Source organism: Cricetulus griseus, chromosome X (genome assembly GCF_003668045.3).
Source record: "Cricetulus griseus strain 17A/GY chromosome X, alternate assembly CriGri-PICRH-1.0, whole genome shotgun sequence".
NCBI classification, from domain to species: domain Eukaryota; kingdom Metazoa; phylum Chordata; class Mammalia; order Rodentia; family Cricetidae; genus Cricetulus; species Cricetulus griseus.
The window spans coordinates 28,016,989-28,043,047 of record NC_048604.1 but is presented as its reverse complement, the minus strand read 5'-3'; positions in this window follow the sequence as shown (position 1 = coordinate 28,043,047).

The window sequence follows — 26,059 nt, the reverse complement described above, 5'->3', positions numbered from 1 at the left end:
AGTCGAAACACTGGGATAATAAGCTACAGAGACTATTCCCTTCCAGTCTCCTTCATGGGAACATAGGAAAATAAACATTTCTACCAACGCCTGGGCTCTTGACATGCAGTTCAAGCAAGGCCTCCAGACAGCCAACACAGCTTTGGGACAAGAGAGAGTACTTCCAAACCAGGAAATTCTATAGCCCAATGAACAGGGGTGGCACTTGTGAAATTCCCAGTGGAGCTAGGACAGTGTTCTAAGGAGTTAGCAGTGGGTTGAGCCCCTGGGGGCACCAGAGACACCAGAGAAGAGGAAAAATGTTTCAGGTCTATCCACAGGAATACTAAGATGGCAGCTGACAGCAGTGCAGATGTTTTCTTTGGAAAGCTGAGAACCTTCAGTACTTGGTCTAGTTTCAGAGACAGTGTTTCATGAACTATTTACCTAACTCAGAATATCTGGAGTCAGTGTGATAATCTTTCTGGTTTTTACATTTGCTAATACTTTTTGGGAATAAATCCATTAAGAGAGTATTTTAGTTTATTGCAGTTACTATAACAAAATATTTTAGTTTGGGTAATTTGTAAACAATAGAAATTTATTTCTAAGTATCCTGGATACTGGAAAAGTCCAAGATAAAGCCACAAGCATATTCAGTGTTTCATAAAGGTGTATTCTCTACTTGACACATAATACAATTTCTCTGTACACACATAGCAGAAGAGTAAGGCAATTCATTTATACCTCTCTTATGTACGCACCAATTCTGTTCCAATAGAGTCATCTGTGAACAGGATTTGCTTTTGTGTACCACATTGGTCAGTAAGTTTAACAGATAATTTAGAAGGAAACACTCAGATTCTATCAGGTAGTTGTTTTGGTTTCAGTCTGTTGATAGTACAAGCATCACAGTCATAAACCAACTTAAGGGAAGAAGGGTTTTGTTTGGCTTATGCTTCACTCAGTGAAACAAATATACCAGGTCAAAGTCTATTATTGAGGGAAGTCAGGGCAGGGACTCAAGCAGGGACTAAACTCAGCTCCTTCTTGTTTCTTTCCCTTCAGGCTCGTCCTTAGCAGGCTTTCTTGTGTAGTTCATGGTGACTTGCTCAGGGAATGGTGCTGTTTATAGTAGACTGGGTCCTCCTACATCAATTAAAAATCAAGACAAGCTCTCATAGATATACCCATAGACCTGATAAAGACAACCAATTGGCACACTTTACAGATGATTCTCAGAAGTTTCAGTTCACAGTTAATGCTAACTAGTGCAGTCATGTAGATATTTTTTTCATTTCTTTATTGATGCGGTGTATATTACCATTGTAGTTTGCTGATAGGAAAGAATGTGACATTTGAGGACCTAGTCCTATTGAATCCTCTGGGTTTTAATATACCATTAAATTTGACTGCTGAATATTTTGTTTAGACTTTAGTTGTATTTATGACTGAGATGTCAACGTTTCCATGTATGCATATATAAATGCTCACATACACCTATTTGATGGATTTATTAGCTTTGTTATCACAGTTGTACTACCTTCATAATATAAACTAGTATACTTCTTTCACAATTTCTTGTTTAATGTCTGTCTCTGCCATTAGATTAGTTCTTCTTCAAAGACAGGAAACATGCCTAGGGATAATCCTAACATGACAGTGCCTATGGTGGTTCTAATGAGACACCTCCTCTGTAGGTGTTTATTTGAACACTTAGTTCCCAGGTGGTGGTGTAACCTTTCCAGAGGAAGTAAATCATTGGAGTAATGCTTTGAGTCCATTCTCTGTTTCATGTTTGAGACTGAGGATGTTATCAGTCAGCCTCCTGCTTCAGCCACCATGCTGACCTGCTGCCATACTTCCCTGCCATGATAGACTCTTATCTCTCTGGAATCATAAGCCCCCAAAATCCCTTTCTTCTGTAAATTGCCTTGGTCATGGTATTTTTATCACAGCAACAGAAAAGTAATGGGTACAGCATCTGTTTCAGTTTCCTTTCTGTTTCTGACCACTTACATTTTATTTGGCTTACACTTTGAGGTCACAGTCCATCACTAAAGGAAGTCAGGGCAGGAACTTAAACAGTAACTTGAAGCAGAAACCATGGAGGAACAGTGCTTGCTGACTTGGTTTAGATGAATGCTAAATTAGCTTTCTTATACATCCCAGGATGTCTTGCCCAGGGAATGACACTGTCCACAGTGCACTGGGCACTCCTATTATCACTTGGCAATTAAGCCTAGCCCCCAAAGTCAGGGCAATCTTATCTGAGTAATCCATGAATTGAAATTCCCTTCTAAGATGACTCTACTCTGTGGCAGGTTGACTATTAAAGCTAACTAGGACAGTATGTTATAATAATATGTAAACATTTACTGAATATTTGCATTAACCCACATTGTTATACATGGGAAACTGAAGCTCTGAGTATTTAAACAACTTGCTCAAGCTCATACATTTAGCTGATGGCACAACTGGACCAAAGGTAGCTATAAAGATGGTAAATTGATTTTTATGTTCCAGACTTGGTTAGAAAGGTGGCTTTCATGAATTGAAGACTTCACATTTTGTGGCTAGAATTTCAAAATGGAAAACAAATTTCAAAATGGCCTTATTTTGATTCAGACTTATAGATTCCATTCTAAATTGGAGTCTCTACAACTTGTGTTCTCCTACTAACTCTCCTACTTTCTTGTAGTTCCTTGAATGTGCAGAAAGACTGTGTGATGTTTTGCCTAAAGTGAAATATTATTTTTATTGAAGAGTACCAAGATAAAAAGGGAGACCCTAAGGGGAACACAAATGGAGGGCCCCAGGAAGGGAAAATAGTTAAGATCTCCTGGGTAAACTAGGAGGGAGGGTAGATGGGTGGGGGATGGGGGATGGGAGCATGAGGGATCAAGAAGGCCGAGGTGGGAGGGTGAAGGGGGAGAAAAATGAAAGAGATATCTTGATAGAGAGAGCCATTATGGATTAGGGAGAAACCTGGTACTAGGTAATTCCCAGGGATCCACAAAGATGACCCCAGCTAAGACTCCTAGCAATAGTGGAGAGGGTGCCTGAACTGACCTTCCCCTATAATTGGATTAGTAACTACTCTAATTTTCATCATGGAGCCTTCATCCAGTAACTGATGGAAGCAGTTGCAGTGATCTACAGCCAAGCACTGGGCTGAGCTCCTGGTATACAGTTCAAGAGAGGGAGGAGGGATCATATGAACAAGGGGATGGGGTCAAGAGCCTGATGGGGTAAACCACAGAGAGTAGACCCAATTTAGTGGGAGCTCACAGACTATGGACTGACAGTTGGGGAACTTGCATGGGATTGAACTAGGCTCTCTGAATATAGGTGACAGTTGTGTGGCCCGATCTATTGGGGAGGCGGGCTGGCAGTGGGACCAGGACTTATCCCCAGGTACATGAGCTGGCTTTTTGGAGCCCACTCCCTATTGTGGGATATCTTGCTCAGCCTTGATATGAGGGGCAGGGCCTTGGTCCTGCCTCAGCTTGGTATGTCATACTTTGCTGACTCCCCAGGGGAGGCCCTCACCCCTCTGAGGAGTGGATGGGGGTGGGATGGGGGAGGGGGCAGAGAAGTGGAAGGAGGGGGAATGTAAAATGGAAAAAATAATAAAGTTAAAAAAACACCTCCCCCCAATAAACAAGGGGAAAAATACAGAAAAATTTCATACAATATATTTTGATCATGTTTCTTCTTTCCCCAATTCCTCTATGGTTCTTTCAACTTCCCTGGTAAATTAATGGAATAGTTTTGAAAATAGAACAGGCTACTAGTAATAATTATGCCTGGATAATCCTTACAAATTGGGCTGTCGAACTCATGTAGACCATGTTGGACAGACACCAGGATGTCTGACTTTACCAGACATATGTCTTTCACCTGCCTAACTTTGCCCATGGTGGTCTTTTCCCCCAAAATTCAATTTCTCCTCTATGTGCTTTCTGAAGGTTTGTCAGGCTCTCAATTTCTTCTCATACTCAAGTGTTTTACGTTTATCATCTTTACCACTCTGTGTTTACTTCATTGATGCATTTCTCATTCTCTCAAGTAAATGCATATTTAATGGCTTATCTTCTGATAGGCTATGAGCTCCCTGATGGCAGAGATTATATCTTTTTATCCCTGGATCCTGATACTGCTCGGCACATACTTGCTGTTTGTTGTGAGCAACACAAGATGGGTGAATGAACAGAAAACTACAACCGTGTTGCCCCTCTCCCAAGAAAGCTGTTACTTTTTTTGTAAAGGGAATAGAGCAAGGAAACTTGATATACATGGATAAGAGCTCTCCACTGTCAACCCTTTAGGAAACAGTAGGGCAGGAACAGATGGCCTCACTATACTGTGAAATGTGCTAAAAGGTGGTTTAAACAATACAGCTTCCACTGGTGTGCCATAGTGTCTGGAATACTGCCACACAGCCACTCCTTTGGGGGGTAAACACTGTCTCCAGATGGCCATTCCTAAATGTGCATATGTTATCTTAGAGGGATAGCCCTCTAAATTGTTACTCCTTTGCCTACACACTTAGTTTTTTTTTTCTTCTGGAAATAGAATATCCTATGTGGAATTTATGAATTTCAGTGACAGTGGATGAAGTCTTGTGTTTACCTATTTGTATTTATTAATCTTTTTATGTGGTGTGTGTGTGTGTGTGTGTGTGTGTGTGTGTGTGTGTGTGTGTGTGTGTGTGTACTGTTGTATTGTAAACTCCATTAAGGCAAAGAGAAATCTCAGATAAGAGACATGCCTAAGATCACATAGTAAGCAGTGGGGAAAACACGTTCTTTGTCCTGGGCTTCAAATTTCCATTTTATTCCATGAGAGAAGACTGTGTGGGTGGTAATTTGAAGGACACACATGGGCTAGGCATATGGTACAGGTACTGAAGAGAGACATATTTGCCTAGTACTTGTTCTGTTGTTCTTTGTGTGTGAAGATGATTCTATACTCTAAGAATGATCTTACTCACCTTTGAAAAGTGTGTCATAGAAAAGTTAGAGAGCAGAGCATACCGAGTGTAGGCAGACATCAATTAGCTATGCTAGGAGGTGGCTCTGTTGTCCCCCACCTGTTCTCTGCAGCTCAGCCAGGCTGCTAGCAGTTAGTATTTACCAGATTTTAAATGACAGAAATAGCTGATTTTCGATTATTTACTTGGTTTGCCAAGAGAAAAAAAGGTCAAATTTAATTTGTCCCTGAACTTGTTCTCTCCCTCCTTCTTTTTCCTACCTTTCTTCCTCCATCCCTTTAGTCCCCTGCTCCCACGTTCTCTCATTCCCATCTCACTTGTTCTCATTCTTGTAAATTGGTTGAATTTCTTCCCCGATAATTTGTTGTGTTTGGAATAATTGAAGGCATGTCAATTTAAAGTGAGTCTAAGATGCAAACGTAATTGTGATAAATTAAAACAAATCTTGAGACAGAGAAAATGCTGATCTGTGGGTATCAGCTCCTACCTGGCTCGGGCCAGCTTTAGCTGGTTTAGAAGTACAGGATATATGGTTTAGCAGGCATAAAAGTTTCTCATTTTCTACTCTGGATATTGGAGGCCTCATCGAACTATAATACATTTCAAGAAAGATCAGGCTGGCATGCTGTGGGTAGAAGTTGCAGTTATGTCTACAGCAAGAAACCAGTAATCCTAAATTCAGGGAGAAGCATATGAAACAATCAGTTAGATGACCAGGACTAGTAGTAATCCTACCACATATTATCTTTTCAAGCCAGCTGAGATTTGCCTTTTTCAAAGTGGCCATCAATGAAGAAAACCTTCCTCCCTCCCTCTCCCCCTCCCTCCCTCCCTCCCTCCCCCCCCTCCCCCCTCCTTCCTCTCCTGTGTGTGTGTGTGTGTGGTGTGTGTGTGTGTGTGTGTGTGTGTGTGTGTGTGTATGCGTGTACTCACATGCACATACCTGTTTTGAGTTAGGGAATTGTGTAGCTCCGGCTGTGCTTGAACCCCCTATGAGGCTGAGAATGATCTTTATTAAGAAACAACAGAATTTGAATGATGCCACTTTTATTGAAAATCCCACTCTACAGTGCCTCAAGCCAGCCCAAAACCTTTCTTTAGAAACTTGGATTCATCAAATTGGTTTATAATCTGAATTCATAATTGTCAGTTTTCCTTAATCTAAAATTTGAGCATACACTATTACTATTGGTTCATATTAAAAGATATCTTTTCGCATCTAGACAGAAACTTTGTTTTATATATAATACTTTAACATATACTCAGTACATAGGACATATGATTCCTCTTGAAAATGAAGGATGTAATTTTGGCCATAGAAATTACAGGAACGAGGGGTTCTAAGTTGAATCAAAGTAAGGTAAATTACAAATGGATAAAACTTCTAAAATTCTAGTCAAATATCTAATGTACACATTTATTTTGGAAGAGTTACAGAAAAGTAAGGAAAACAGACAATCTGAGAATGACATTTTCAAGAACTTTTCTGCTCACAGATAGATTACATGATAGAGTCAATATTTCACACACACACACGAAATCACATTGATTATGTTGGTTGCATCATCTCTGTAATGAGCTATCTTACACTAAGTAACAGGACACTATTTTGATAATTAAGGTTAAAATTGTAAGAGTGCCACATTCTATAAGTTAATAATTCATAGACATGTATATTGATTCAGTCCTTTACCTATGGTAGTCTATTTTCTATGGTACAAACCATGGAAGCCAAGTAGATGGTTGAGCATAATTTATGGAAATAGTGAAGATAACTCAAACCCATAGGCCCTGCTTTTCGTGAGCAGAGAAGTCACTGCTTGCCTTAGTTCTTATCATCACTGTTGCTTCAGGTGTACATGTCAAACAGATATTCTACTATGCTGGATTTGGGGTGGGAAGCTCCCATACTGTGCAAATTGGTTATCAAGTAATTCATTTCTTGATAGATTTTATTATATATTCAGGTAATGAACATCAAAATCATGCAAACAGGAGGCCATTGTATGTTTCCAATATTTTGTAACATTCCAGTATTGACAGATTTATGCCTTTTCCCAAGTGTGCTGCATGTTCTATTGCTGTCATCCTGTTCTCCAATAGTCTTGGTTTCATTTCTTTATATTCTGAGGGCAGATTAAACTACTTCAATTGGCTCTACAGTTTATCAGTTTCTCGGCATATTCCTTTTCTCCTTGTAAGATTAGTTAGGAAGATATTTGGCAAAATTTTGCAGAGCCTTGGTCATGGTCACAGTCTTAATATTCATGGTCAAAATAAGTTTGTGTAGTGTTAAGAGGCATAGAGTTCTCGGTGGATTGGATAGTTGCCTCCAGAGTCTTGGTAGGAGTTTTAAAGTATCTGTGAGGGGGATACGATTGACGTGGTGGTTACGTGAAGAGATTTGGTAGCAGAGGTATGTTGGGGGCTATCTTAGGATACTATTAAGAAGTAATGAAGGACTGGCTCTGAGAGTTTGACCTGGAGAATATTTGATCATTACATTCTATCCTAGTGGTGTTGGTATATTAAACTCTGGCATTTATTGGATCCTTGGAGAAAGCTGTTTGATGTTATTTATTAGCAATATCCCTTGGCCCTTTGCATTGTTGGATTGCTATAAATTAGACAATGCCTCTGTACCACATTTTCTCATCTTGGTCAGCACTAACAGTTTTGGTTCAGGAAATTATTCATTGTTTATATATTTTTCTTATTCACATTGATCATCCAGATGGATAGTATGCATGGTGAGCTAGGGGTTTCCCTGTCATTATGGAAGACTTCAGATGATGGCTGAAGTATTACGGTTTTCTTTTTGATACTAAAGATGACTTCAAGACATTTGAATCAACTTTCATCATTTCAAAATGTACAATTGTAGCTCTACTCTTAGTTACTAATTACTTCTTCATTTTTGTTAACTGACAAAATTATATATATTTATAGTATATAAAACATGATACTTTGAAATTTGGAAAATTTTGTGGAATGATTAAATAGACTTAATGAACATACTCATTGCCTCTCATAGCTATTTTTTATGAAAAATATTCAGGGAAAATCATCTTCTATAGTGATGAGCCCCTGATAGTTCATCCAGTTCCCAGCAGTTATTCCTAAACACACACACACACACACACACACACACACACACACACACATATATATGCAACACTAAATTACAAATTATATGTATGTAAGTAACAGTAATAATTAAAGAATAGGGAACTACAAATTTGACATGGAGTGAGGGGGATGCATGAGGAGTTGAAGGCAGCAAAAGGAGGGAAGAAATGATCCAAATACAAAATTCCCAAAATAAAAATATATAATCTTAGAATTTTTTTCTATTTTCTTTCTGATTGATGTGATTCTGATATATTTATGGTGTCCACTATGATATTTCAATACATGTATACCACATACACTGTTCAAATATGGTGTTCTGCTAACTTTTAGCAAGGTTTGAGCATCAAAAATCATTGTTTGAATACCATATTATACAATTGATCTTTTGAATTTACTTATCTTAAATGAAAGTTGGTTGGATATTTTCACTAGGGGCCAAACCCAGGACCTCATACATGCTAAGCACATGCTCTACCAATAGCACTGCTCCACCACATCCTCAAACTTGAAACCAGTTTTTGGTGATCCTAATGAAAATCCTGCTCTTTGACAGACTGTCCATGGTGTAGGCAGGGGCAAGTCCTTATAGTCATTCTAGGGCTGAACATAGGTGCTTGATTCTTTTACCATGGTTTCAATAAGAGATTGTGTATTTTTAGGTGAGCTTGATAGCTAGCATTACTCAGAACCTATTCACCCAGCTTGAAGAATAAGGGTAGTTCCAAACTACCTTTTTTTGATGGGCAATTATACGTAATTACTGCATATGAGCTTTAGGTTGTTTGCAGATGAAGGGTAAACTGAAAACATACAACTGGGATTGTTTTGACTAAACAGAAGCTGACACCGAAAGCCTATAATTTGATCACTTCCTTTTGATTTTATATTTGATTATTATTCATGAGCAAGTAGCACCTAGCCCTTGATCAATCATAGTCTAAAGGAAAACAGGTGGCTAGAAAATTTGTAACGTGGATATTTTAATGCCTTATATTGCTTTCTTGATTGATTATAGAAAATTAGTGTAGTGTAATTGGTAGGACTATTGATTCTCATATTCTACATACAGTACTTACTGTTGGCCATATCAGCCTGTAGAAATTATTTACACTTTTAGGGTCTTAGTTTGCAATTTTCAATTTTCTCACTGTAAACAATATTTAGTCAACAAGATGGCTTTGGGGATTAAGCCAAATAATATGCACGGAATAATTAGTACATGTTCAATGATTATAAATGACTGCTAGTCTCATAAGATATTCCTAGTGTTATGTACCTACCATGTCAATGTATGTCTACTAGGCCTGTGTAAACACAGACATAATTTAGAAAGCAGAGAATGACATGTTGTGGAAAGAAGAATGATAAAATGCTTTCATAGTTCAAAAATGTAATGAGGGCTATCCTTCTGGATGAAGAAGCATGGAAATATCAGACAAAGTTACCTGAAATTTGAAGGAAGGATTAAATTAAGGTACAATGTGAGAATATTTCTGAGATAAGCTATAATATCTGCCAGTATTAAACTGAAAATGATGGTGCATCTTTTTTTTTTGTTGTTGTTAAATCATCTTAGCAATACATAGAGAGGAAATCCACAAGAAGGAAACTAATTTATAGCTACTGGTGTTTTCGTCCCTGTTTGCAATAGAGAACATAGAAAGGCAGTTTTATAGGCTGCTACAATAGGAAAGGCATTTAGTTCAAGGTGATATAGTCAACCTTCAATACGACTTACCAGATAATTAACCGCTCTGTAGATTTGTACCAGGTATCTATTAAGTAGATATAGTGTGGTACTCAAAAACTTACAGTCACACTGGGGAAATGAAATCAACATGTCAAATGTTATTGTTTTAAACTAGTCTGAAAGCAAATGTTCAACTATAGATAACGAGCTCTCTAATAAGAACTCTAAAAAAAAAAAAAAAAAAAGATTCTTGGAAAGAGGGCTTCATAGAGAACCAGGAACTTGAGGTCAGTTTTGGATTGGTATGGAGGAAGGCAGAATGAACATTTAAAGTGTGGGAATCTCTATAACAAAACTGCAAAATTGTTGACTGGTGGGTAATGAAAGAAAGATAACCCCTTTTAACCCCCAGATGAAAATTCCAGTCACATCTGCACCTCCTCATTCGAGTGATATTAGCAGAGATGTGATTGGATCAGTTTTGGCATATGCCCCTGATCCAGCTTATTTACCAACAGTATATATATATAATTGTGGTGCTTTCTAAAATTCCTCTCTCTCTGATGCTTTCTACCATCCAGAAACTACACATGCATGAGTTAAATGAATGTCATGCCATTGACAGGAATAATTTTCCCTTTTCTAGACATTTGGAGGAAATGAATAATATAGGCTCATTTCAAAAAGGAGTATTTCAAAGTCAGCACATTCTCTGACACTTCTCCCTTCTTCCCCTTGCATGCATGAACCCCACTGATTTTTTTTTTTTAGGAAGATGCAATGGTTGTCATGGTAAAAACTACATTAATTGGCTGCCTCTAGTTGATGTCCTGTCAAACTCACTGCCCCACTGAGGATTTGGAATAGAGCACTTAACTTTTTGCTTCTCAAAGAACATGTTCTCAGCTGCCTCAGCAGAAAATGGGAAGGTATTTGAAATGTCCAATATGTTATCCAAATAGTTCACCCTTCATGGGGCCAGACATGCAGTTTCATTTTCTTTTGGTATCTTCTTTCCACAGAGAGTTCTGATAGAAACTCAGCTGGAGATTTTTAACTGCATTAAGTGGATTTGGGGGTATTTGTAAAGAAAGTGTGTGGGCAGACCATTGATTTGAGGAGACCTAAGTCTAGAGAAGTGGTATAAGGAGCAAATTGTGAAGTCATCCTCTGTTTTGTTATGTACTTGTGCTGCGTTCCCAGTTGCTGCCAGAAATAGAGGATAGAAAAGGAGGGGGAAAAAAGGAATGGCAAAGAAAGCTAGTATTTCTAATACAGTGTGTGCTCTCACCAACTTCAGACTCTTTCAGATTCCCCTTCTGCTGTGGTATGAGTCTTCTTGAAGTCCATTGGAGTGCTAGTAAGATGTGAAATCTACTGGGAAGTCATTGAATCATGAGGATTTCGCTTTCACAGAATAAACGGATGCCTTTCAAAGGCTTCTGATAACTGGATTAATCCCCTCCCACTCCCTCCCTGTTTTGCCTTGCTCTTCTTTCTGTTATGTGAGGCCATGGTGCCATTCCTTGAGGTTGGAGAAACAAGGCTCCATCTTGTACAGTCATTCAACCTACCAATGCCTTCATCTTAGATTTCCTTGGGTTCCAGAACTTTTTGAAATAAATTCTTTTGTTGTTGTTGTTGTTTGATTTTTTAAAAATAGAATCTTTCTATGAGTCCCAGGCTACCCTGAACTCCTTATATATTCCAGACTTTTTCAAACTCATTGTCTTCCTGCATTAAACTTCTTGAGTGCTGAAATTATAGGTTTGCACCACCATACGTAGCTTACAAAATTTTCTGTTCTCTGTAAATTAACCAATACAAGCTATTTTGTTACAGCTGCAAAAAAACCACAAATAAAAACATTTTTTTCAGTCTCTGCTATCAAAATGTATCTATAGCGGATCTTAACTGTCACTTTTTCTGTAAAATTTAGGAAAATCTGAACTATCTTTTTCATGCTTTGGAATGACACATCATATGGCTTAAACTTCAACACTTAGAACTACCCTGAGGATCCGAGGAGTAGATATTTTGAGAGTCCTTAGTTAGATCATATAAACTGGTATCATCATCTCCTTACTAGTTTAGTTTACCATAGGTCTTGGTAATAACGATGCACTAAGAGCCTCCTTTGTATTGTTTCTCTCACTTGAAGCCTGATGTCCACGTTTCCCTTTATTGTGGAGGATCTCTGAAGTGGTATGGCAAGAGGTCTGGGAGATCTCATCATCTTCTAGAACATTTTTAGTGGTGTTAGAAACCCACCTTCTCTCTGTTTTTTAAGACGCACTTTTAACTGCCATTGGTTCTCTATACTTCAGAGTAAATCAGTGCAAGAAAAGGTAGGTTCTGGATTCTGCACATGGAAAGGAAAATGCTAAGAAAGGAGAATATGCAATGGGTGTTAGAGAAGAGAAAACAGCTTGCCTTTTGAGCAATTTTGACTCAGTCTGAAATTGGCAATAATAATGATAATCATCATCAGGAAGTGGTGCCCAATTTAGCATCTAATTGGGCATGGTGCTGTGCTTAGAGAACTCCGTAGAGTAGCTTGTCTCTGCATTGAGTCTGAGACATACTGTGTCTTAGAGATTGTGTGGGCTATATGAAACATAGTTAAATGTCTCTGAATGGGGGAGATAAGGGATGGTGAGATTAAAGATATCAAGAGAAGAGGGGCTTGAATATTGTTTAGGCTTTACTGTCCCAATATTTGGAAATGTGTGGCTCTTTCATGCTTTTCAAAGTATTGCCACAGACTCTTTTGAGATAAGCGTAGCCCTTGCCAGGTATCTAGAACATTGTAGACAACAGAAATCATGAACTATTCTTGGTAACAGCAAGACAGATGCTGAGATAGGTGAGGATGACACTAAAGGATTTCTGAAAGAAGATTTTTGGAAGACATTATAAAGTTAAAGATTATTAATATATGTTCAATTTTGTTCCAGGTACTGTGTGAAAACCCCACATCTGTTATCTTAATTAATTCTCCTAATAAGCATTTTACAGTTAAGGAATTGGAAGAATAGCAAATATAAAGTTTCAAAACTCATGTTGCAATAGTAGTGCATATATGCACTGTACTAAATTTTCTTGATAGGTTTTTAGAAATTTTTCTTATCATTGGGCACTCTAAGGAAAAAGTGGATGCAATTAGTTGAAGATTCCACTCCATTGGGTTCTGTTTAATTGAAATTGGACTTTTTTTTCACAGGGAGGTTGCAGATGACTCAGTTCAGGCACATTAGCCTCTGAATTTCTGCCAAATAATCACACTTCATGGTAGCTGGTTGCTAGAGATTAAGTAGGCTAATATTAATACACCAAAGAAACTTGTACCTGAGATAACAAAATAATTCACAATTCGGGGACCGTTGTTGAATTGAAGTTGCTCTTATAATTCCATTATTGTTAAATCCCTTCTTTTCAACAACCCACCAGCCCCCAATTCTTAATGGCTTCTTTATGAAGGGTTCCTTTATTTGAAGGGAAAAGGAGCTTAGCAGCTCATGGGGTAGAGGTGAATCCTGCCTAAGCTGTACTTCCTACAGTTTGCCCTTACCTGTTTCCATAGAAACAGAATAGTAGGTTGAACTAAAAAAAATTAGATCTTCTTTTCTTTTTTTAAGTTGTCAGAAACTTGTGTTAGCTTTACTAAAACTAAACAGTTTACTGTCTTTCCATTCTACTGGGTAATGTATGGAGTCTGTATAGTCAGAGTAAAAAGAGGACACACAGGGAATTTTTGTATCAGATATACAGTAAGTTGGCATTGGTGGAGGAAGTGTTATTTGGGTGTAGGAAATGCATTCCATCCCCCTTTCCCACCCCGGCTTCTCATTCAGCTCACCTATCTGGACCTAGGGTTTAGGATTATTTTCAAACCATGGAAGTACTTAAAAGTGTGGGATACACAGTTAGGCAGATTTGGGTCGAATTTCTAGCCTTGCTACACATGAGTTGATATGAGATATGGCAGACAAACTTCCTTTCTTCTCTCTTTCTCTCTCTCTCTCTCTCTCTCTCTCTCTCTCTCTCTCTCTCTTTCACTCTCTCTCGCTCTCTCTCTTTCTCTCTCTCTCTCTCTGAGACAGGGTCTCATTGCGTTGTAGTTCTGGTTGGCCTGGAACTCTCTATGTAGACCAGACTGACATTGAGCTCATGGAGATACACCTGCCTCTGCCTCCACAGTGCCAGAATTGAAGGCATGCACCACCATTCTTGGTTACCAATCAGTTTTAAAAATTCTGATCCTTTTCTGTAAAATGGAAGCTAATGCTGGGACTTGATTCAGAGGAATAGTATGAAGAATAAACAAGCTGTTCATTCATGGCGTAATGTCTGCAACATTGCAAGCAGTCAATTGATAGATCTTAGGACACTCATCTAAGAGGTAGTGGCTCATATCTGTAATCCCAGTACTGGGGAGATGCAGGCAGGGCTGTTGGCAAATGGGATATTTAAAGTCAGTCTGGGCTGCAGTATGAGACTCGGTTTCATTTAGCAATAATAAAATTGATATCATTTCCTGCCTTACACCTCACCAATCTCTCCTACTGGACAAGGCCTTGTCTTTAACCCCATCTCATGTTGCCTGCTGTGATTTTATATTGGTTGGCACCTTTGAGTTGGTAGAAAATTTTATTTTATTAGAACACCAGCCCTGTTGCACAACTATGTTGTTATGCCTGGAGGGGCCTAGTGGGCTCTTGCCTAATACAATATTGAGCACCCAGGAAATGCTAATTAAATGTATTTGTGAGAGTAAAGAGTGGGCTCTGGGATTCAATAATTTATCTAGTGTGTATTTTGCTATTAGTCTACTGAGATAACAACAATAATAAAGGATTCTTCCTTCCTTGAGGTATTTTAATCACAGTGACAAAAAGCAACTAATACAACATCAAATGCTCCCAGTGTAATAGATTCTATAAGGATTGATGAAAATGAAACAATTTACACAAACTAAGGTTTTGCTTCTCTGAGTGCTCTTGTGTCCAAAGCTCATTTCCTTTGGAGGTAATACCATGTTTAGCTAGCCTCAAGGGCAGACAAAGACACTTTTGAGTGTGAGCTAGCATTGCCATCAAGAAGACTGAGTTGGGACTGAGGTCAGCTTCATGTTAAAATTCTCCACTGATAAATAAGTATTGGATAGTAACACACTCAATAGTTATAACCGTAAGCCTGGGTGATTCTTATCAGACATCTGCAGTTAAAGATGATATATAAGGTGAAAACACAGTAATAGGGAAGTTCCTAAGTTAGTGAGCTTTTTTTTCAGGGAACCTGCTATAGTAGAAGGGAAGACAATAAAGAATTAAGAAGAAAACAAACCCCACTAGTTTACCAGTGCTTTGCAAAGGGGGTAGGGCCACTAAAGTAGGACTTCAGTGGGCAGTGAGCACGGATCATGAATCTGCCTCAGTTCCGAACTCCTTTATCACTCTAGTCAAGTAGCAGTTCTCTGAACTGATGTGGTTTTTGCCACACTGAAGAAACAGACATCTGAGGAGGGGCTTTTAGAGACTTCTTTAGGTAGGCAGGAGGTACATCCCAGTGAGAGGGTGATTTTGCTGTACTCTCTGTAGCCCTTCCTCTAGTGATCTTTGTGGAAGGCCTCATAGTGAATTTTGTCTACAAAGTCAAATGAGGAACTCTTGGAAACTTCTTCATTTATGTGGAGAGCCACCTGCAGTCCTACCAGATACCGAGTCAGTGACACTGTCTAATAAAATGGCAGCAGAGACTGTAGGAAGAAGTGGATTATAAAAAGGAGCAAAGACAAAGATGAAAGCAAAGATGAAAATGGCTATGCTTATTGATCCAGGCTTTTTTCATCTATTCATTTTTTGGGGGGAGACATATACTACATGTGGAGGTCAGAGGACAGTGTATGGGAGTCAGTTCTCTCTTCTAGCACGTGGGGCCTGGAAGTTGAAGTTACCCTTCATGCTTGGTGGTTAAGTGGCCTTATCTGGTGAGTCATCTTGATGCCCTTTTTCCTGCATTTTGCTTCTACGTTTTTCTTCAAGTCCTGTCTTTTCTTGATACTTTCTTCACAAAGCCACCATTAGTCTTTCTTTTGGCAAATTGGATTGTCTAATTTCCCCTCTTAAAACATGTGGTGATATATTATTTATGATTTATTAAAGCTTGCCTGAGGATTCAGAAAGCAAAGTCAGTCACAAATCATAGAATCCAGACACACACCTTTAATCCCACCACTTGGGAGGTAGAGGTAGATGGATCTCTGTTAGTTCAAGGCCACACTGAGCTACAAGAAATGTATCCAGTCCTAATGAGAAACAGTTCACACAAAGATGATCTCAGCACTGACATCTATTTCTGTGTCATCATTTACCCCATCATATTGAAATTACCTATTTTTCTTGTCTCTTTTTTTGAGGATGGGGCTAAAGGTACTGAAAATATTTCAAAGATAGGTAAAGTGTATAGAGAGGAAAAAGGCAGTAGAAGTTTTAAAGTGCCTGCAAAGATACAACAATTGCTTGAACTTTCTTCCTTTTGAATAGGTGCCTGCTTTTCCAATGGTTCACATATTTGTGAAAAACCCATTCATCAAACTATGGATCTGTGGAATGCTTGCATTTAGAATACATGCCCATGTTGTTTACCCTTGGGGAACAATGGATTTCAGGCACTGAAGCAGGACTGGCCTAGAGACATAGTTTCCTTGTCTCTTGTACTATTTATTTAAGGTCCGTTTAAATAGTGTTTGGTTAGGGTCAACACATAACCCATTGCCCACTGATCACCAAAGCATGTTAATATTGAGTTACCATTTTAAGAAAATAAAATGTGAGTGGGTGTGTTGATACTCAGGCTTTAGTAGAGTATAGATTTCTTGAAGACAGAGGGTGTTTCCAACATAGCTATGGTTTGAGAAAGACTATAAAATTGGAGAACCTCCAGGATGGGACAGAGCTCTAGACTAGTTCTAATGATCAATGAGAGATTTCTCTTTTGGCATTTTGCTTAAACAAGAGTAGTAGCTAACATCTTAATATAATTTATCAAAGATTTGTCCTGTGATTCAAATTCCAGAGTCTTGTCTCAGGTATAAATCTAAGGCTAACACTAAAGCTAATGCTAACAAAATGAAACATGGATTGAGAACAATCTAGACAACCAAATTTGGTCACTTTCATTTCTCAGAAATTTTAGATGATTCTTACTGAAAAAAATGAAAAAAAAAAAAAAACGAAGGAATTGCATCTTCTATTATCCAGAGGAAAATGTGCTCTAAGTAGCAATATCCTTATTGGAGAAATGTCAGTTAAGAAGACTGATGGGATGGTTTTGTTCAGACATCTGTTATTAAAACAGATTATATTTAACTCCTCTGTGCCAGAATATAATCATTGATTAATCTACTAGGTCACTGCATCAGGGACTGTGTTTTTTTAAGAAGGGGCACCTGCTTTCAAGGGGCTTACATTTTAATAGGAGAGACAAGAGATACATTATCATGATAAAGGAAGGCAGAATGTAGTGTGTAGTGAGAGTCACTATATGTGGTTGGTGGAAGCACCAGTCAGATAGAGGTTACTTTTGGTTAGGAGACAGAGAAATGCTCCTGGGGATTGTCTGATGGCAAGGGGAAAGGGTAAAAATCATGAATATGCAGAATATAGGGAAAACATGTTGACTATCATACAGAAAGGAAAGTCCAGGGTAGTTTGTTGATGAGAATAGTCTGGTGTAAAAGGCACACAGGGTGGGGAAATAAAAAGAGAATATTGGATAGATTGTTTTCAAGATAGACAAAGGACACATTTGATGGTCAGATAACGGGGTTAAGAATTTTCCTTTATCCAGTAGACAATAAGTTGTCAGTCTCTTGCTTGTAGGTGTGCTTGAGGAGGAGCATCCTTGCCAGTATAGGTTAAGTGCTGAGCTATTTTCTCTAACCCCAGGGGAGGTAGAAATGGATCTATTGCTTCCGCTACTCAAGATGTAATGCATTGGGCTTTGCAGACTTGGAGCTATATTTTTCTTTTATTGGTTGCTACTAGATTGATAGCCCTCAGGTCATGGCTCAGGCCAAGAAAACTAGCCTTACTGGAATGTGAGGGTACATTTTTCTTCCAGATTTTTGAATCTCTGTGAACTTTCTGGGACTTGTGTAAAATCTGGGCCAACTTTTCAATGCTAGCTTGGTGTTCATTTGTTGAATGTATATATTTATGCACACACACACACATACACACACACACACACACACACACACACACACACACACACACACACGTATGTATCGGATGGTGAAGAGAACATGGAATTATATCTGAAATATCCTTTTATATTCTCCATGTATATTCTGAATTAATGCCATCTGAAGGTAAGGTTCGTGGAATCGGGATACAGTCCTGATAAGAATAACAACCAGTGTTTATACAAGTATGGCCCACCTTGACTACTTGTAATAAAATTTACCTGGAGAGAATCTTGGTGGCAGATCCAGTATCAGGGGAAGGGCTGGGGAAATAGAATAGTCAACAAAATTCTTACTACACAAGTGTGAAGACTTGAGTTCAGATCCCTAGTACCCATATAGACAGCACACACCCTATATGCCCAGCACTGGGGAAGATACAAGGAAGAGAAAGGAAGATACAAGGGCTGGTTGGCCAGCCTCTCTTGCCAATTTGTGAGCTCCAGGTCTAGTAGGAGATCTTGTCTTGTAAAACTAAGTGGAAAGTGATACAGTAAGATAACCAACGTCAATGCATGGACCACATACCTATACATATAAAGCTCATGCATGTGCAAACACACACACACACACACACACACACACACACACACACACACACACACACACGGAGGGAGATGGGAAGGGGAGAAGGAGAAGTGGGGGAGAGGGAATAGGGGTAAGAAAGCCAAGAACAGCGTGTACTGCACAAGAAATGGGGGAGGACAGAGAAATAAAAAGAGACACACAGAAAGACAGACAGACAGACAGACACATGGCAGAAAGAAGAGAGAGGAAGAGATTGGGGGGGTGCCAGTAAGGTTGATCGTTAAGCTCTTCAATTGATTCGGGGGAGATTTCCAGATTTGAGGATCATTAAAGTAACAAAAAATTAAAAAAAAAACAAGAAATGGAGCTTTGAACTCGTAAAATATGATAAACTTTTAAAGATGCTAAAATATGGGGCTGGAGAGAAGGTTCAGGGATTCAGCGCATACACTGCTCTTGCAGAGGACCCTAGTTCATGGCCTAACACTCGTAACAGGTGGCTTACAATTGCTTGTAACTCCAGTTCCAGGGGACAGGGTACCCTGCTCTGGCCTCTGTAAGCACCTGCACTTGGGGCAAACATAAACACATAGAAGTATATACATGAATAAGTAATAAAATATTTCAAAACACTGAACTCTTGGACTTTTTGATATTTTGATTTAGTGTGGTAGGAATCTTCATGTCAAAAGGAGAAATTTGTGATAGAAGGACCTACTGTATTTGGAACATTCTTTTAGCAATCCTGGTGTAAATCTGGCCATTTTTCAGTGATGCCTTGGTGTCCATTTCTTCTCTTGTGTTCCATAACTACTCCAGTCTGAGAGTGAACTAGGTTTTTCTTTTCTTTTTTTTTTTTTTTTTTTTTTTTTTTGCTAGGGGGAGAAATGGAGTGGAGAGTCAGAGCTGCCTTCACTCCCTTATTTGTCATTTATGATCAGGACTTCCTTAGGTATCAGCTTGCCTAATGTGATGACTTGATTAGGTCTCCCTTGCTCCACACGTATTGATACCCTCTCTCTAACTAGTCTCTAAGTCCCTTGTGGTGGAATGCTATGTCATATTTCTTTGAACATGTTCCTCAATTCTGCAGCACCTAGTAGCATGTTTGTTTCCCTGTAGGAACATAATAGATGCTTTCAGAGTCTGTGAAAAGATTTCAGAAGACATGATGTATCAAAGCTATATGGGGAGATAAAGTGACGTGTGCTTATATTCACTAAAATAGCCAAACCTCTAAACAATGGTATTTCATCCGCTAAATAGTTTTAGAGAATTGCAGTGTATCAAATTTCTTTGTTTTCATTTATCTAAAAAACATCTTATTTCCGTAACTCGCCTTTCATTTTCCGCACACTCTTTCAATTCTAGCCATGACTCGGGCTCTTTTCATTTCTGGAGCTTTGTCTTCTTTTGACTGGGAAGTGAAAGAAACTTGCAATAATGACTTTTGAACTTCCTCAGCAATTCTCTAATAGGTCCTTCTGAAGAGCTGAGTGCCAGTCCATTGTATACACAGCGATTCTATCACTCATTACATCCTCTGCTTGGATTCTTTTCATCCTTTGGGAATTTGATAACTGACCCCTGCTTAATTGCATTTGTCAAAATACATCTTAGCCATCTATACGTGCCCCCTCAGTCTTCCTTTGAAGCCTTAGCTTCTCTGATTTTGGAGCGTGGGGGACTGGGGTGGGTGGGAATTGATGCCTGCCTGGGCTTTTTAAGTAACAGAAGCAACATTAGTTCTCTAATTTTTGTTCTGCCACTAAAATGCCTCAGCCCACACATAACGGGTTCTCATTCTCTTCCTGTTCCCCCCGCCCACAGCATCTTGCTGCTCCCTCCCCCCAGATGGCTGCCCCCCTTTTCAGTGGCCACTTGCATTCACAGTTCCCGGAATGGTTCCATTCATCACTGTCACAGTCCCTGTTGATGGCAAACTCTTCTATTTTATCTGCGGCCACCAGGAAATGAATTTGCATTTAATATTTGAAGCAGTTTTCTTTGTTTCTGACATTTCCCCACCCACGGAAACTTGTACTTATGTGGCTTACTGTCACTTTTTTCTCCCTGCCAGTTGGCTGGCAGGAACCGATCTCCACCAGAAGATGTGAGACGATCGTCCTGTCTCTTGGGAAATCTGTCTCATCTGACATTGGCTACAAGTGCTCACTTTTTTCTTTGGGTGAGAAAGGCAGACATAAGAAGAAGGGAGACAATTTAAGAATTTGGCAGAGGCTGCTACAAGTTTTAAGTGATCAGGCTGGACACTGGGAAGTTTTGGGTTGAGCTTATGTATGCCCTGAGCTGACCTACTGCTAGTTTTTTCTCTTCATTTTGGTTTTATTTTTCAGTGTTTGGAATAAAACCTGATTGAAATCTAGGACCTTTCACATCCTAGGCAAACCCTCTATCATGAAGCCACATCCCTACTCCTATCTTTTTTTTTCAGCATTTAAGTTTTAAAAATTTTGAGGCAGAGACTTTTCTAAGCTCAGGCTTATCTTGTGCTTGCTGTGTAGCTCAGACTGGCCTTGAACTTGTGCTACTGCTGTCTCACACTCCAGAGTAGCTAGGATTATTAGAGTACTGCACCACTAGGCCTGACTAGAGGTCAGTTTCATGTAAATTACTTAGTATATCTGTGTCTTCTTCTATACTATGGGAGTGATGTTGATTTTGAGATTGTGAGGCAAAATAGTAGATATATAGTTTTAAAATATGGATGATACTGCTTATGTAATCTTGTTATGTGCAAAAGTACTAGGAAATTTGCACACATGTCTACTCCATATATTTAGGGAGGGACAGATAACACTAAAGACCTTTTAAAAATCATAGGAAACATAGTATTGTAGAAGCAACACACACATATGAGAGAGAGAGAGAGAGAGAGAGAGAGAGAGAGAGAGAGAGAAGAGAGAGAGAGAGAGAGAGAGAGAGAAAGGGCGCTAGGACGAAGCAGAGATGGGCAAAGAGTGATAATGCAGCTACCTTGTAACAGGGCAGCAGAGATTTTATGAGATATCAGAGACTAACAAAAGTTCTGTACAGGGTTCCTATATTTGGTATTGTTGGCCATCGAGGTAACCTAGACCCCTCAAATGTTGGAAGATATTGACAATCCGACCCCATTGCTAATGTTATCATGTATAGTTATAGAACTGATGTAGGCTCAGAAATTTCATCCAACTATCTTTCATAGTGGTGGAAGGAGCTATGTATTCTACCTGAGGAGAAAAGTAACCACCAGTCTTACAAAACTTTGAACCCTATGAGTTACAATGATGACTGGTCTGATACAACATGGCCATTGATAAATCATAAGAATAAATAACTACTTTCTGAATTAATTTAAGTCCTTCTCCACAAGATGAAACCCATACTTGATACCATTATCAGACCAAGAACCTATGGGTAGATATGTTTAGGCTTTAGTGGAGAAACTTGTACTATTATGCTGATAAAACCAATCCACTCCTAATGGCTTATTATTATACACATATAAGCTTCTATTTGTAATAGATAGTGATTAACACAGAGTCCCACAGCTGGCCAAGGTGCAGAAAGAAACTGTAGAATGTCAAATCCTAAATGGACCATATACACTGCATATGGGTACAAGTGATCCGATCAAGGAAATGGGAAAACAGGAGGGTTCTAATTATGGAGGGAAAATTTAAATAGAGAAGAAGGTCAGAGGGTAAAACAACTGTAAGTATATGTGAAAAATTTATAAGCAAACATACTATCAACTAGCTACCTAAAATATACGTTATAAATATACAGATATAGTTTAAGTGAAAATTTCTCATCTGGGTTGATAATGCTCCCTCCAAGAGTCAAAGATCATCTAACAAGATCCTCAACACCAGAAGTATTGTCCAAGAGACTTACAAGACATACAGCTTGTTTCTATTGCCCTTGGTTGCTCCCTAGAAGAGGAATGTAAGTCCTTATTCCTGAAGACACCATGCACTTCAGGCACAGGACCTAGAATCCTTTGAGCTGGGACTGACATGAATGCCTCCTCACTGAGGATTAGTTTTCATAGTACCACAAGGAACCATGGAAACTTCCAAAAAATGGAAGCAAGTAATATTCCTTCCCAACTACAATGCCTATGAACCTAAGGGTTTAATAGTGTCGTGCATGCCTTTGTGGTAGCTAACAGCTCTCTAATTGGGCTAAAGATCTGCTCAGCAAAAGGGAAACCATACCTGGTACTGGCAGCTGTCCAGCTACCCAGGGATAGTGAAATCTTGGTTCTTGGAGAGAAATTACAACCACCACTTTATTAAACCAGTGTAATTCCTAACTACATTCTAAATATTTGTTCTTATACTCACATGTGAGCATAGTTCTCACCCTTCATCAAAGAAACTTCTCTTCACAAGAGACAGAGACCATTACAAAAATCTACCATGAGTCAAAATGAAGAGTTTTGGAGCCTGTCAAGATGGATACACCTGAAAAACAACTACTGTACATAAGGCTTAGGAAACATTGTACAGGAGGGGCTGGAAGATTTTAAGAGCCAAAGGATCATGGAGTTTATTGTGAGATTGTGTCTCCTAGGAAGTCAGAAGTTGCACCATAAACTCTTACCAATATAACTGCCTAACAAGGACAACAATAGACAGCCTAACATGACTAAGTGGTGGTGGGGTGGAGCCTAGGAGGCCTTAATCCCATACAAAGAACTATAGGCAACTAAGGAATGCTGAGATTGGGAGAACTGTTTTACTCAGAGAAGAGCACAACTGGTTTCCAATACCAAACGATCAACCCAAAAAGAGAACATGAATTTGAAAGATCAAAGAGATTTGGATAGAAGGATTTGGAAGGAGAAAAGGGAAATGATATAATGATATAATTATAATCCCCAAAATAAAAGAAATAATAAAAATATTATCCTATAACATTTCCCATTTAACTATAACATTTGAACAATGGCAAAAATGTTTATAATATTATTGTAAAGATAAATGAACCATCAAAACTGTGCCTCATACAGAAAGGGGACCATGGTAAACTGTTGATAAATGATACGTGTATAACTTGCTGAATATAAGTAAGGCTTCTAGTCTTTAAGTCACAGTGATTGAGGACTGGAGGGATGACTTCACAGTGAAGAAAGTATACTGCTCTTGTAGAGGACCTGGGTTTTGTTCCTAGCACCCAAGTTGGGTAGGCCACATCCACCTGTAATTCCAGCTCCAGGGGATCAACACCCCCTTTTGACTTCTACAAGCACATACACTCACATACTAACCCCTCTAACATTTGCATATAATTAAAAATGAAATGTAAACCTTAAAAACAATATTTGTAGGAATATGGATATGTTACCCATACACACATTATATACATGTTATAGATAATATAACATATTCATATGATATATACAATATATATATATATATATATATATATACATATATGTGTAACATCTCAATGAAGCCAATTATTTTGTGAGATTAATGTACAATAATAATAAAAACAGTGTTGAATTCCAGGGGAGAGAGAGAAAGAGAGAATATGAATGAATGGATGGATGAATGCATGAATGAGTGAGTGAATGAGCAAATGAATTCTGGTTTCTGTGGGAAAAACAAAACTCCTGTCAGGGGTCTTAAAAGATGTTATTCCATAGAGCACTGACATAGAGTTGAGGTTTTAGTATATTATCTCTTTTGGAAGTATCAGATACTTCCCTATTTTATAATTTATCAAATTTTAGTCCCTCATGATAAGAGAAAAACATTAATGAAATGCTTGAGAAGACAGTATTTGGTGTATCAGCTTGGAAACTATTGAGTTTTTAAACAATTTGCTAAATTACTCCTGAAAGTTTACAATAGCCTCTTGCTTGAGAACTTCTCAATATCCTGCAGATTACATTTTATTAAGAGCTAAGCCAGCTCCTCCCCACTCTGCTCTCTTATCACACAAGCATCCTTGAGTATAGCGTGTCCCTTCAGACTTATATTAGGATAACAAAAGTGATGTGTCAACATGTTTTACTAACCAAATTAGTGAGTCATAGATGAAAAAGAGAAATTAATCATTCAGAGTAGACTATTTTATTGAAAGTTCAACCTAAGTACAAACCTCTATTGGTGCTGTTAAATAAAAGTCCAGATTGCCCTATTTTTGTACTTACCATTGGTTTCCCTATCATCTACTTTAATAGCTGGAAGAGCAAAGAGCAGACTAGAGAAGGAGCCTGGAGCCTCACTTTTATCTGATTCATATTGACTTTCCCAAACACATCAGAAATGATCGAAGAAGAACCAACTAAGAGCCACATTAAGGGGGAGATGGCTATATTTTTCTTATTGGTTGCAAACAGAGGACTGAAAAATAGGAGAGTGAAGTTACAACACCTGTTGGAAGTGGTACTCCAGTTTTTACATGAGTTGATGAGGGAAGCAAGATGCTTCTGAATGACTTCATTTTTTCTGCACGTGTGATAACGGACATGTGTGAGAATCTGTATGCTGAGGTCTAGGAGAAGGGAAGCATGGTGGTGGTGGGGTTCAGATCAGTTGAGTTTTCAGGGTTACTTCTAACATTTGTTCTTTTTGTTGTCTTTAGTTGAAAACATTTCTCAAACATTAGGAAACTATTTTGTATTCAGGCCCTATTGAGTCAGTGCTTATGTACAACTACCCTATATTATCTTGATCATATATATGAGCAACCTGAAATTCAGAGGGCTTAAGTACATTTTCCAAGGATACATGATAGACAAGTAAAGCCACAAGGATCTGAAACCAAAGTTTTTGTCACTTTTTCTGCCCTCTTTAACATTTGAGTGTCAGGCAAGGCTCCAGGACTCCATTTTGGTGTGAGGCAGCACCTAAGCACTTGGGTTATTGTTCCCCATATAATTGTTATGTTGTCCCCCTATATGTCTTCCCGGACCATGTCTCCTCACAGATACTTTCCATTGAGTGATGGTTGCTTCCTAAAAGAGGGGTAAAAATTGTTGTACTTGGGAACATTATACATTAAGAAGCGTGACAGAATATACTTACACACATTAAGATTTTGTTTAAGAAAATCACTGTATATGCATTACACACACAAATGAATCTGCATATAGATCTCATACTTACTTTGTAAGCTTGCAAGTTCTAATTTTGAAGGTTTACCAACTACTTAAGCAAAATTTCAGAGCTTTTTGTGTATAAATTAAAGCAGTATCACTAACAAGCTAGAGACTACTATAGATAGAACCATGAAAATGTGCTGTCTCCACAATCCTACATAATGCCCTGCAAAAGTACAATGTGTGATATACTAGAGATATTCTTAAGAAGTTAAATGATGAATGCAACTTGATATCTCAACTGAATTATTTTGTTTGCTTGTGAAATTATTACAAAATGCTAAAATCTCATTTGATTGTAACCAAGTGATCTAGATATACATTTTCCCTTATAACAAGTACATTCTCTTTCCAAATTAGCCATAT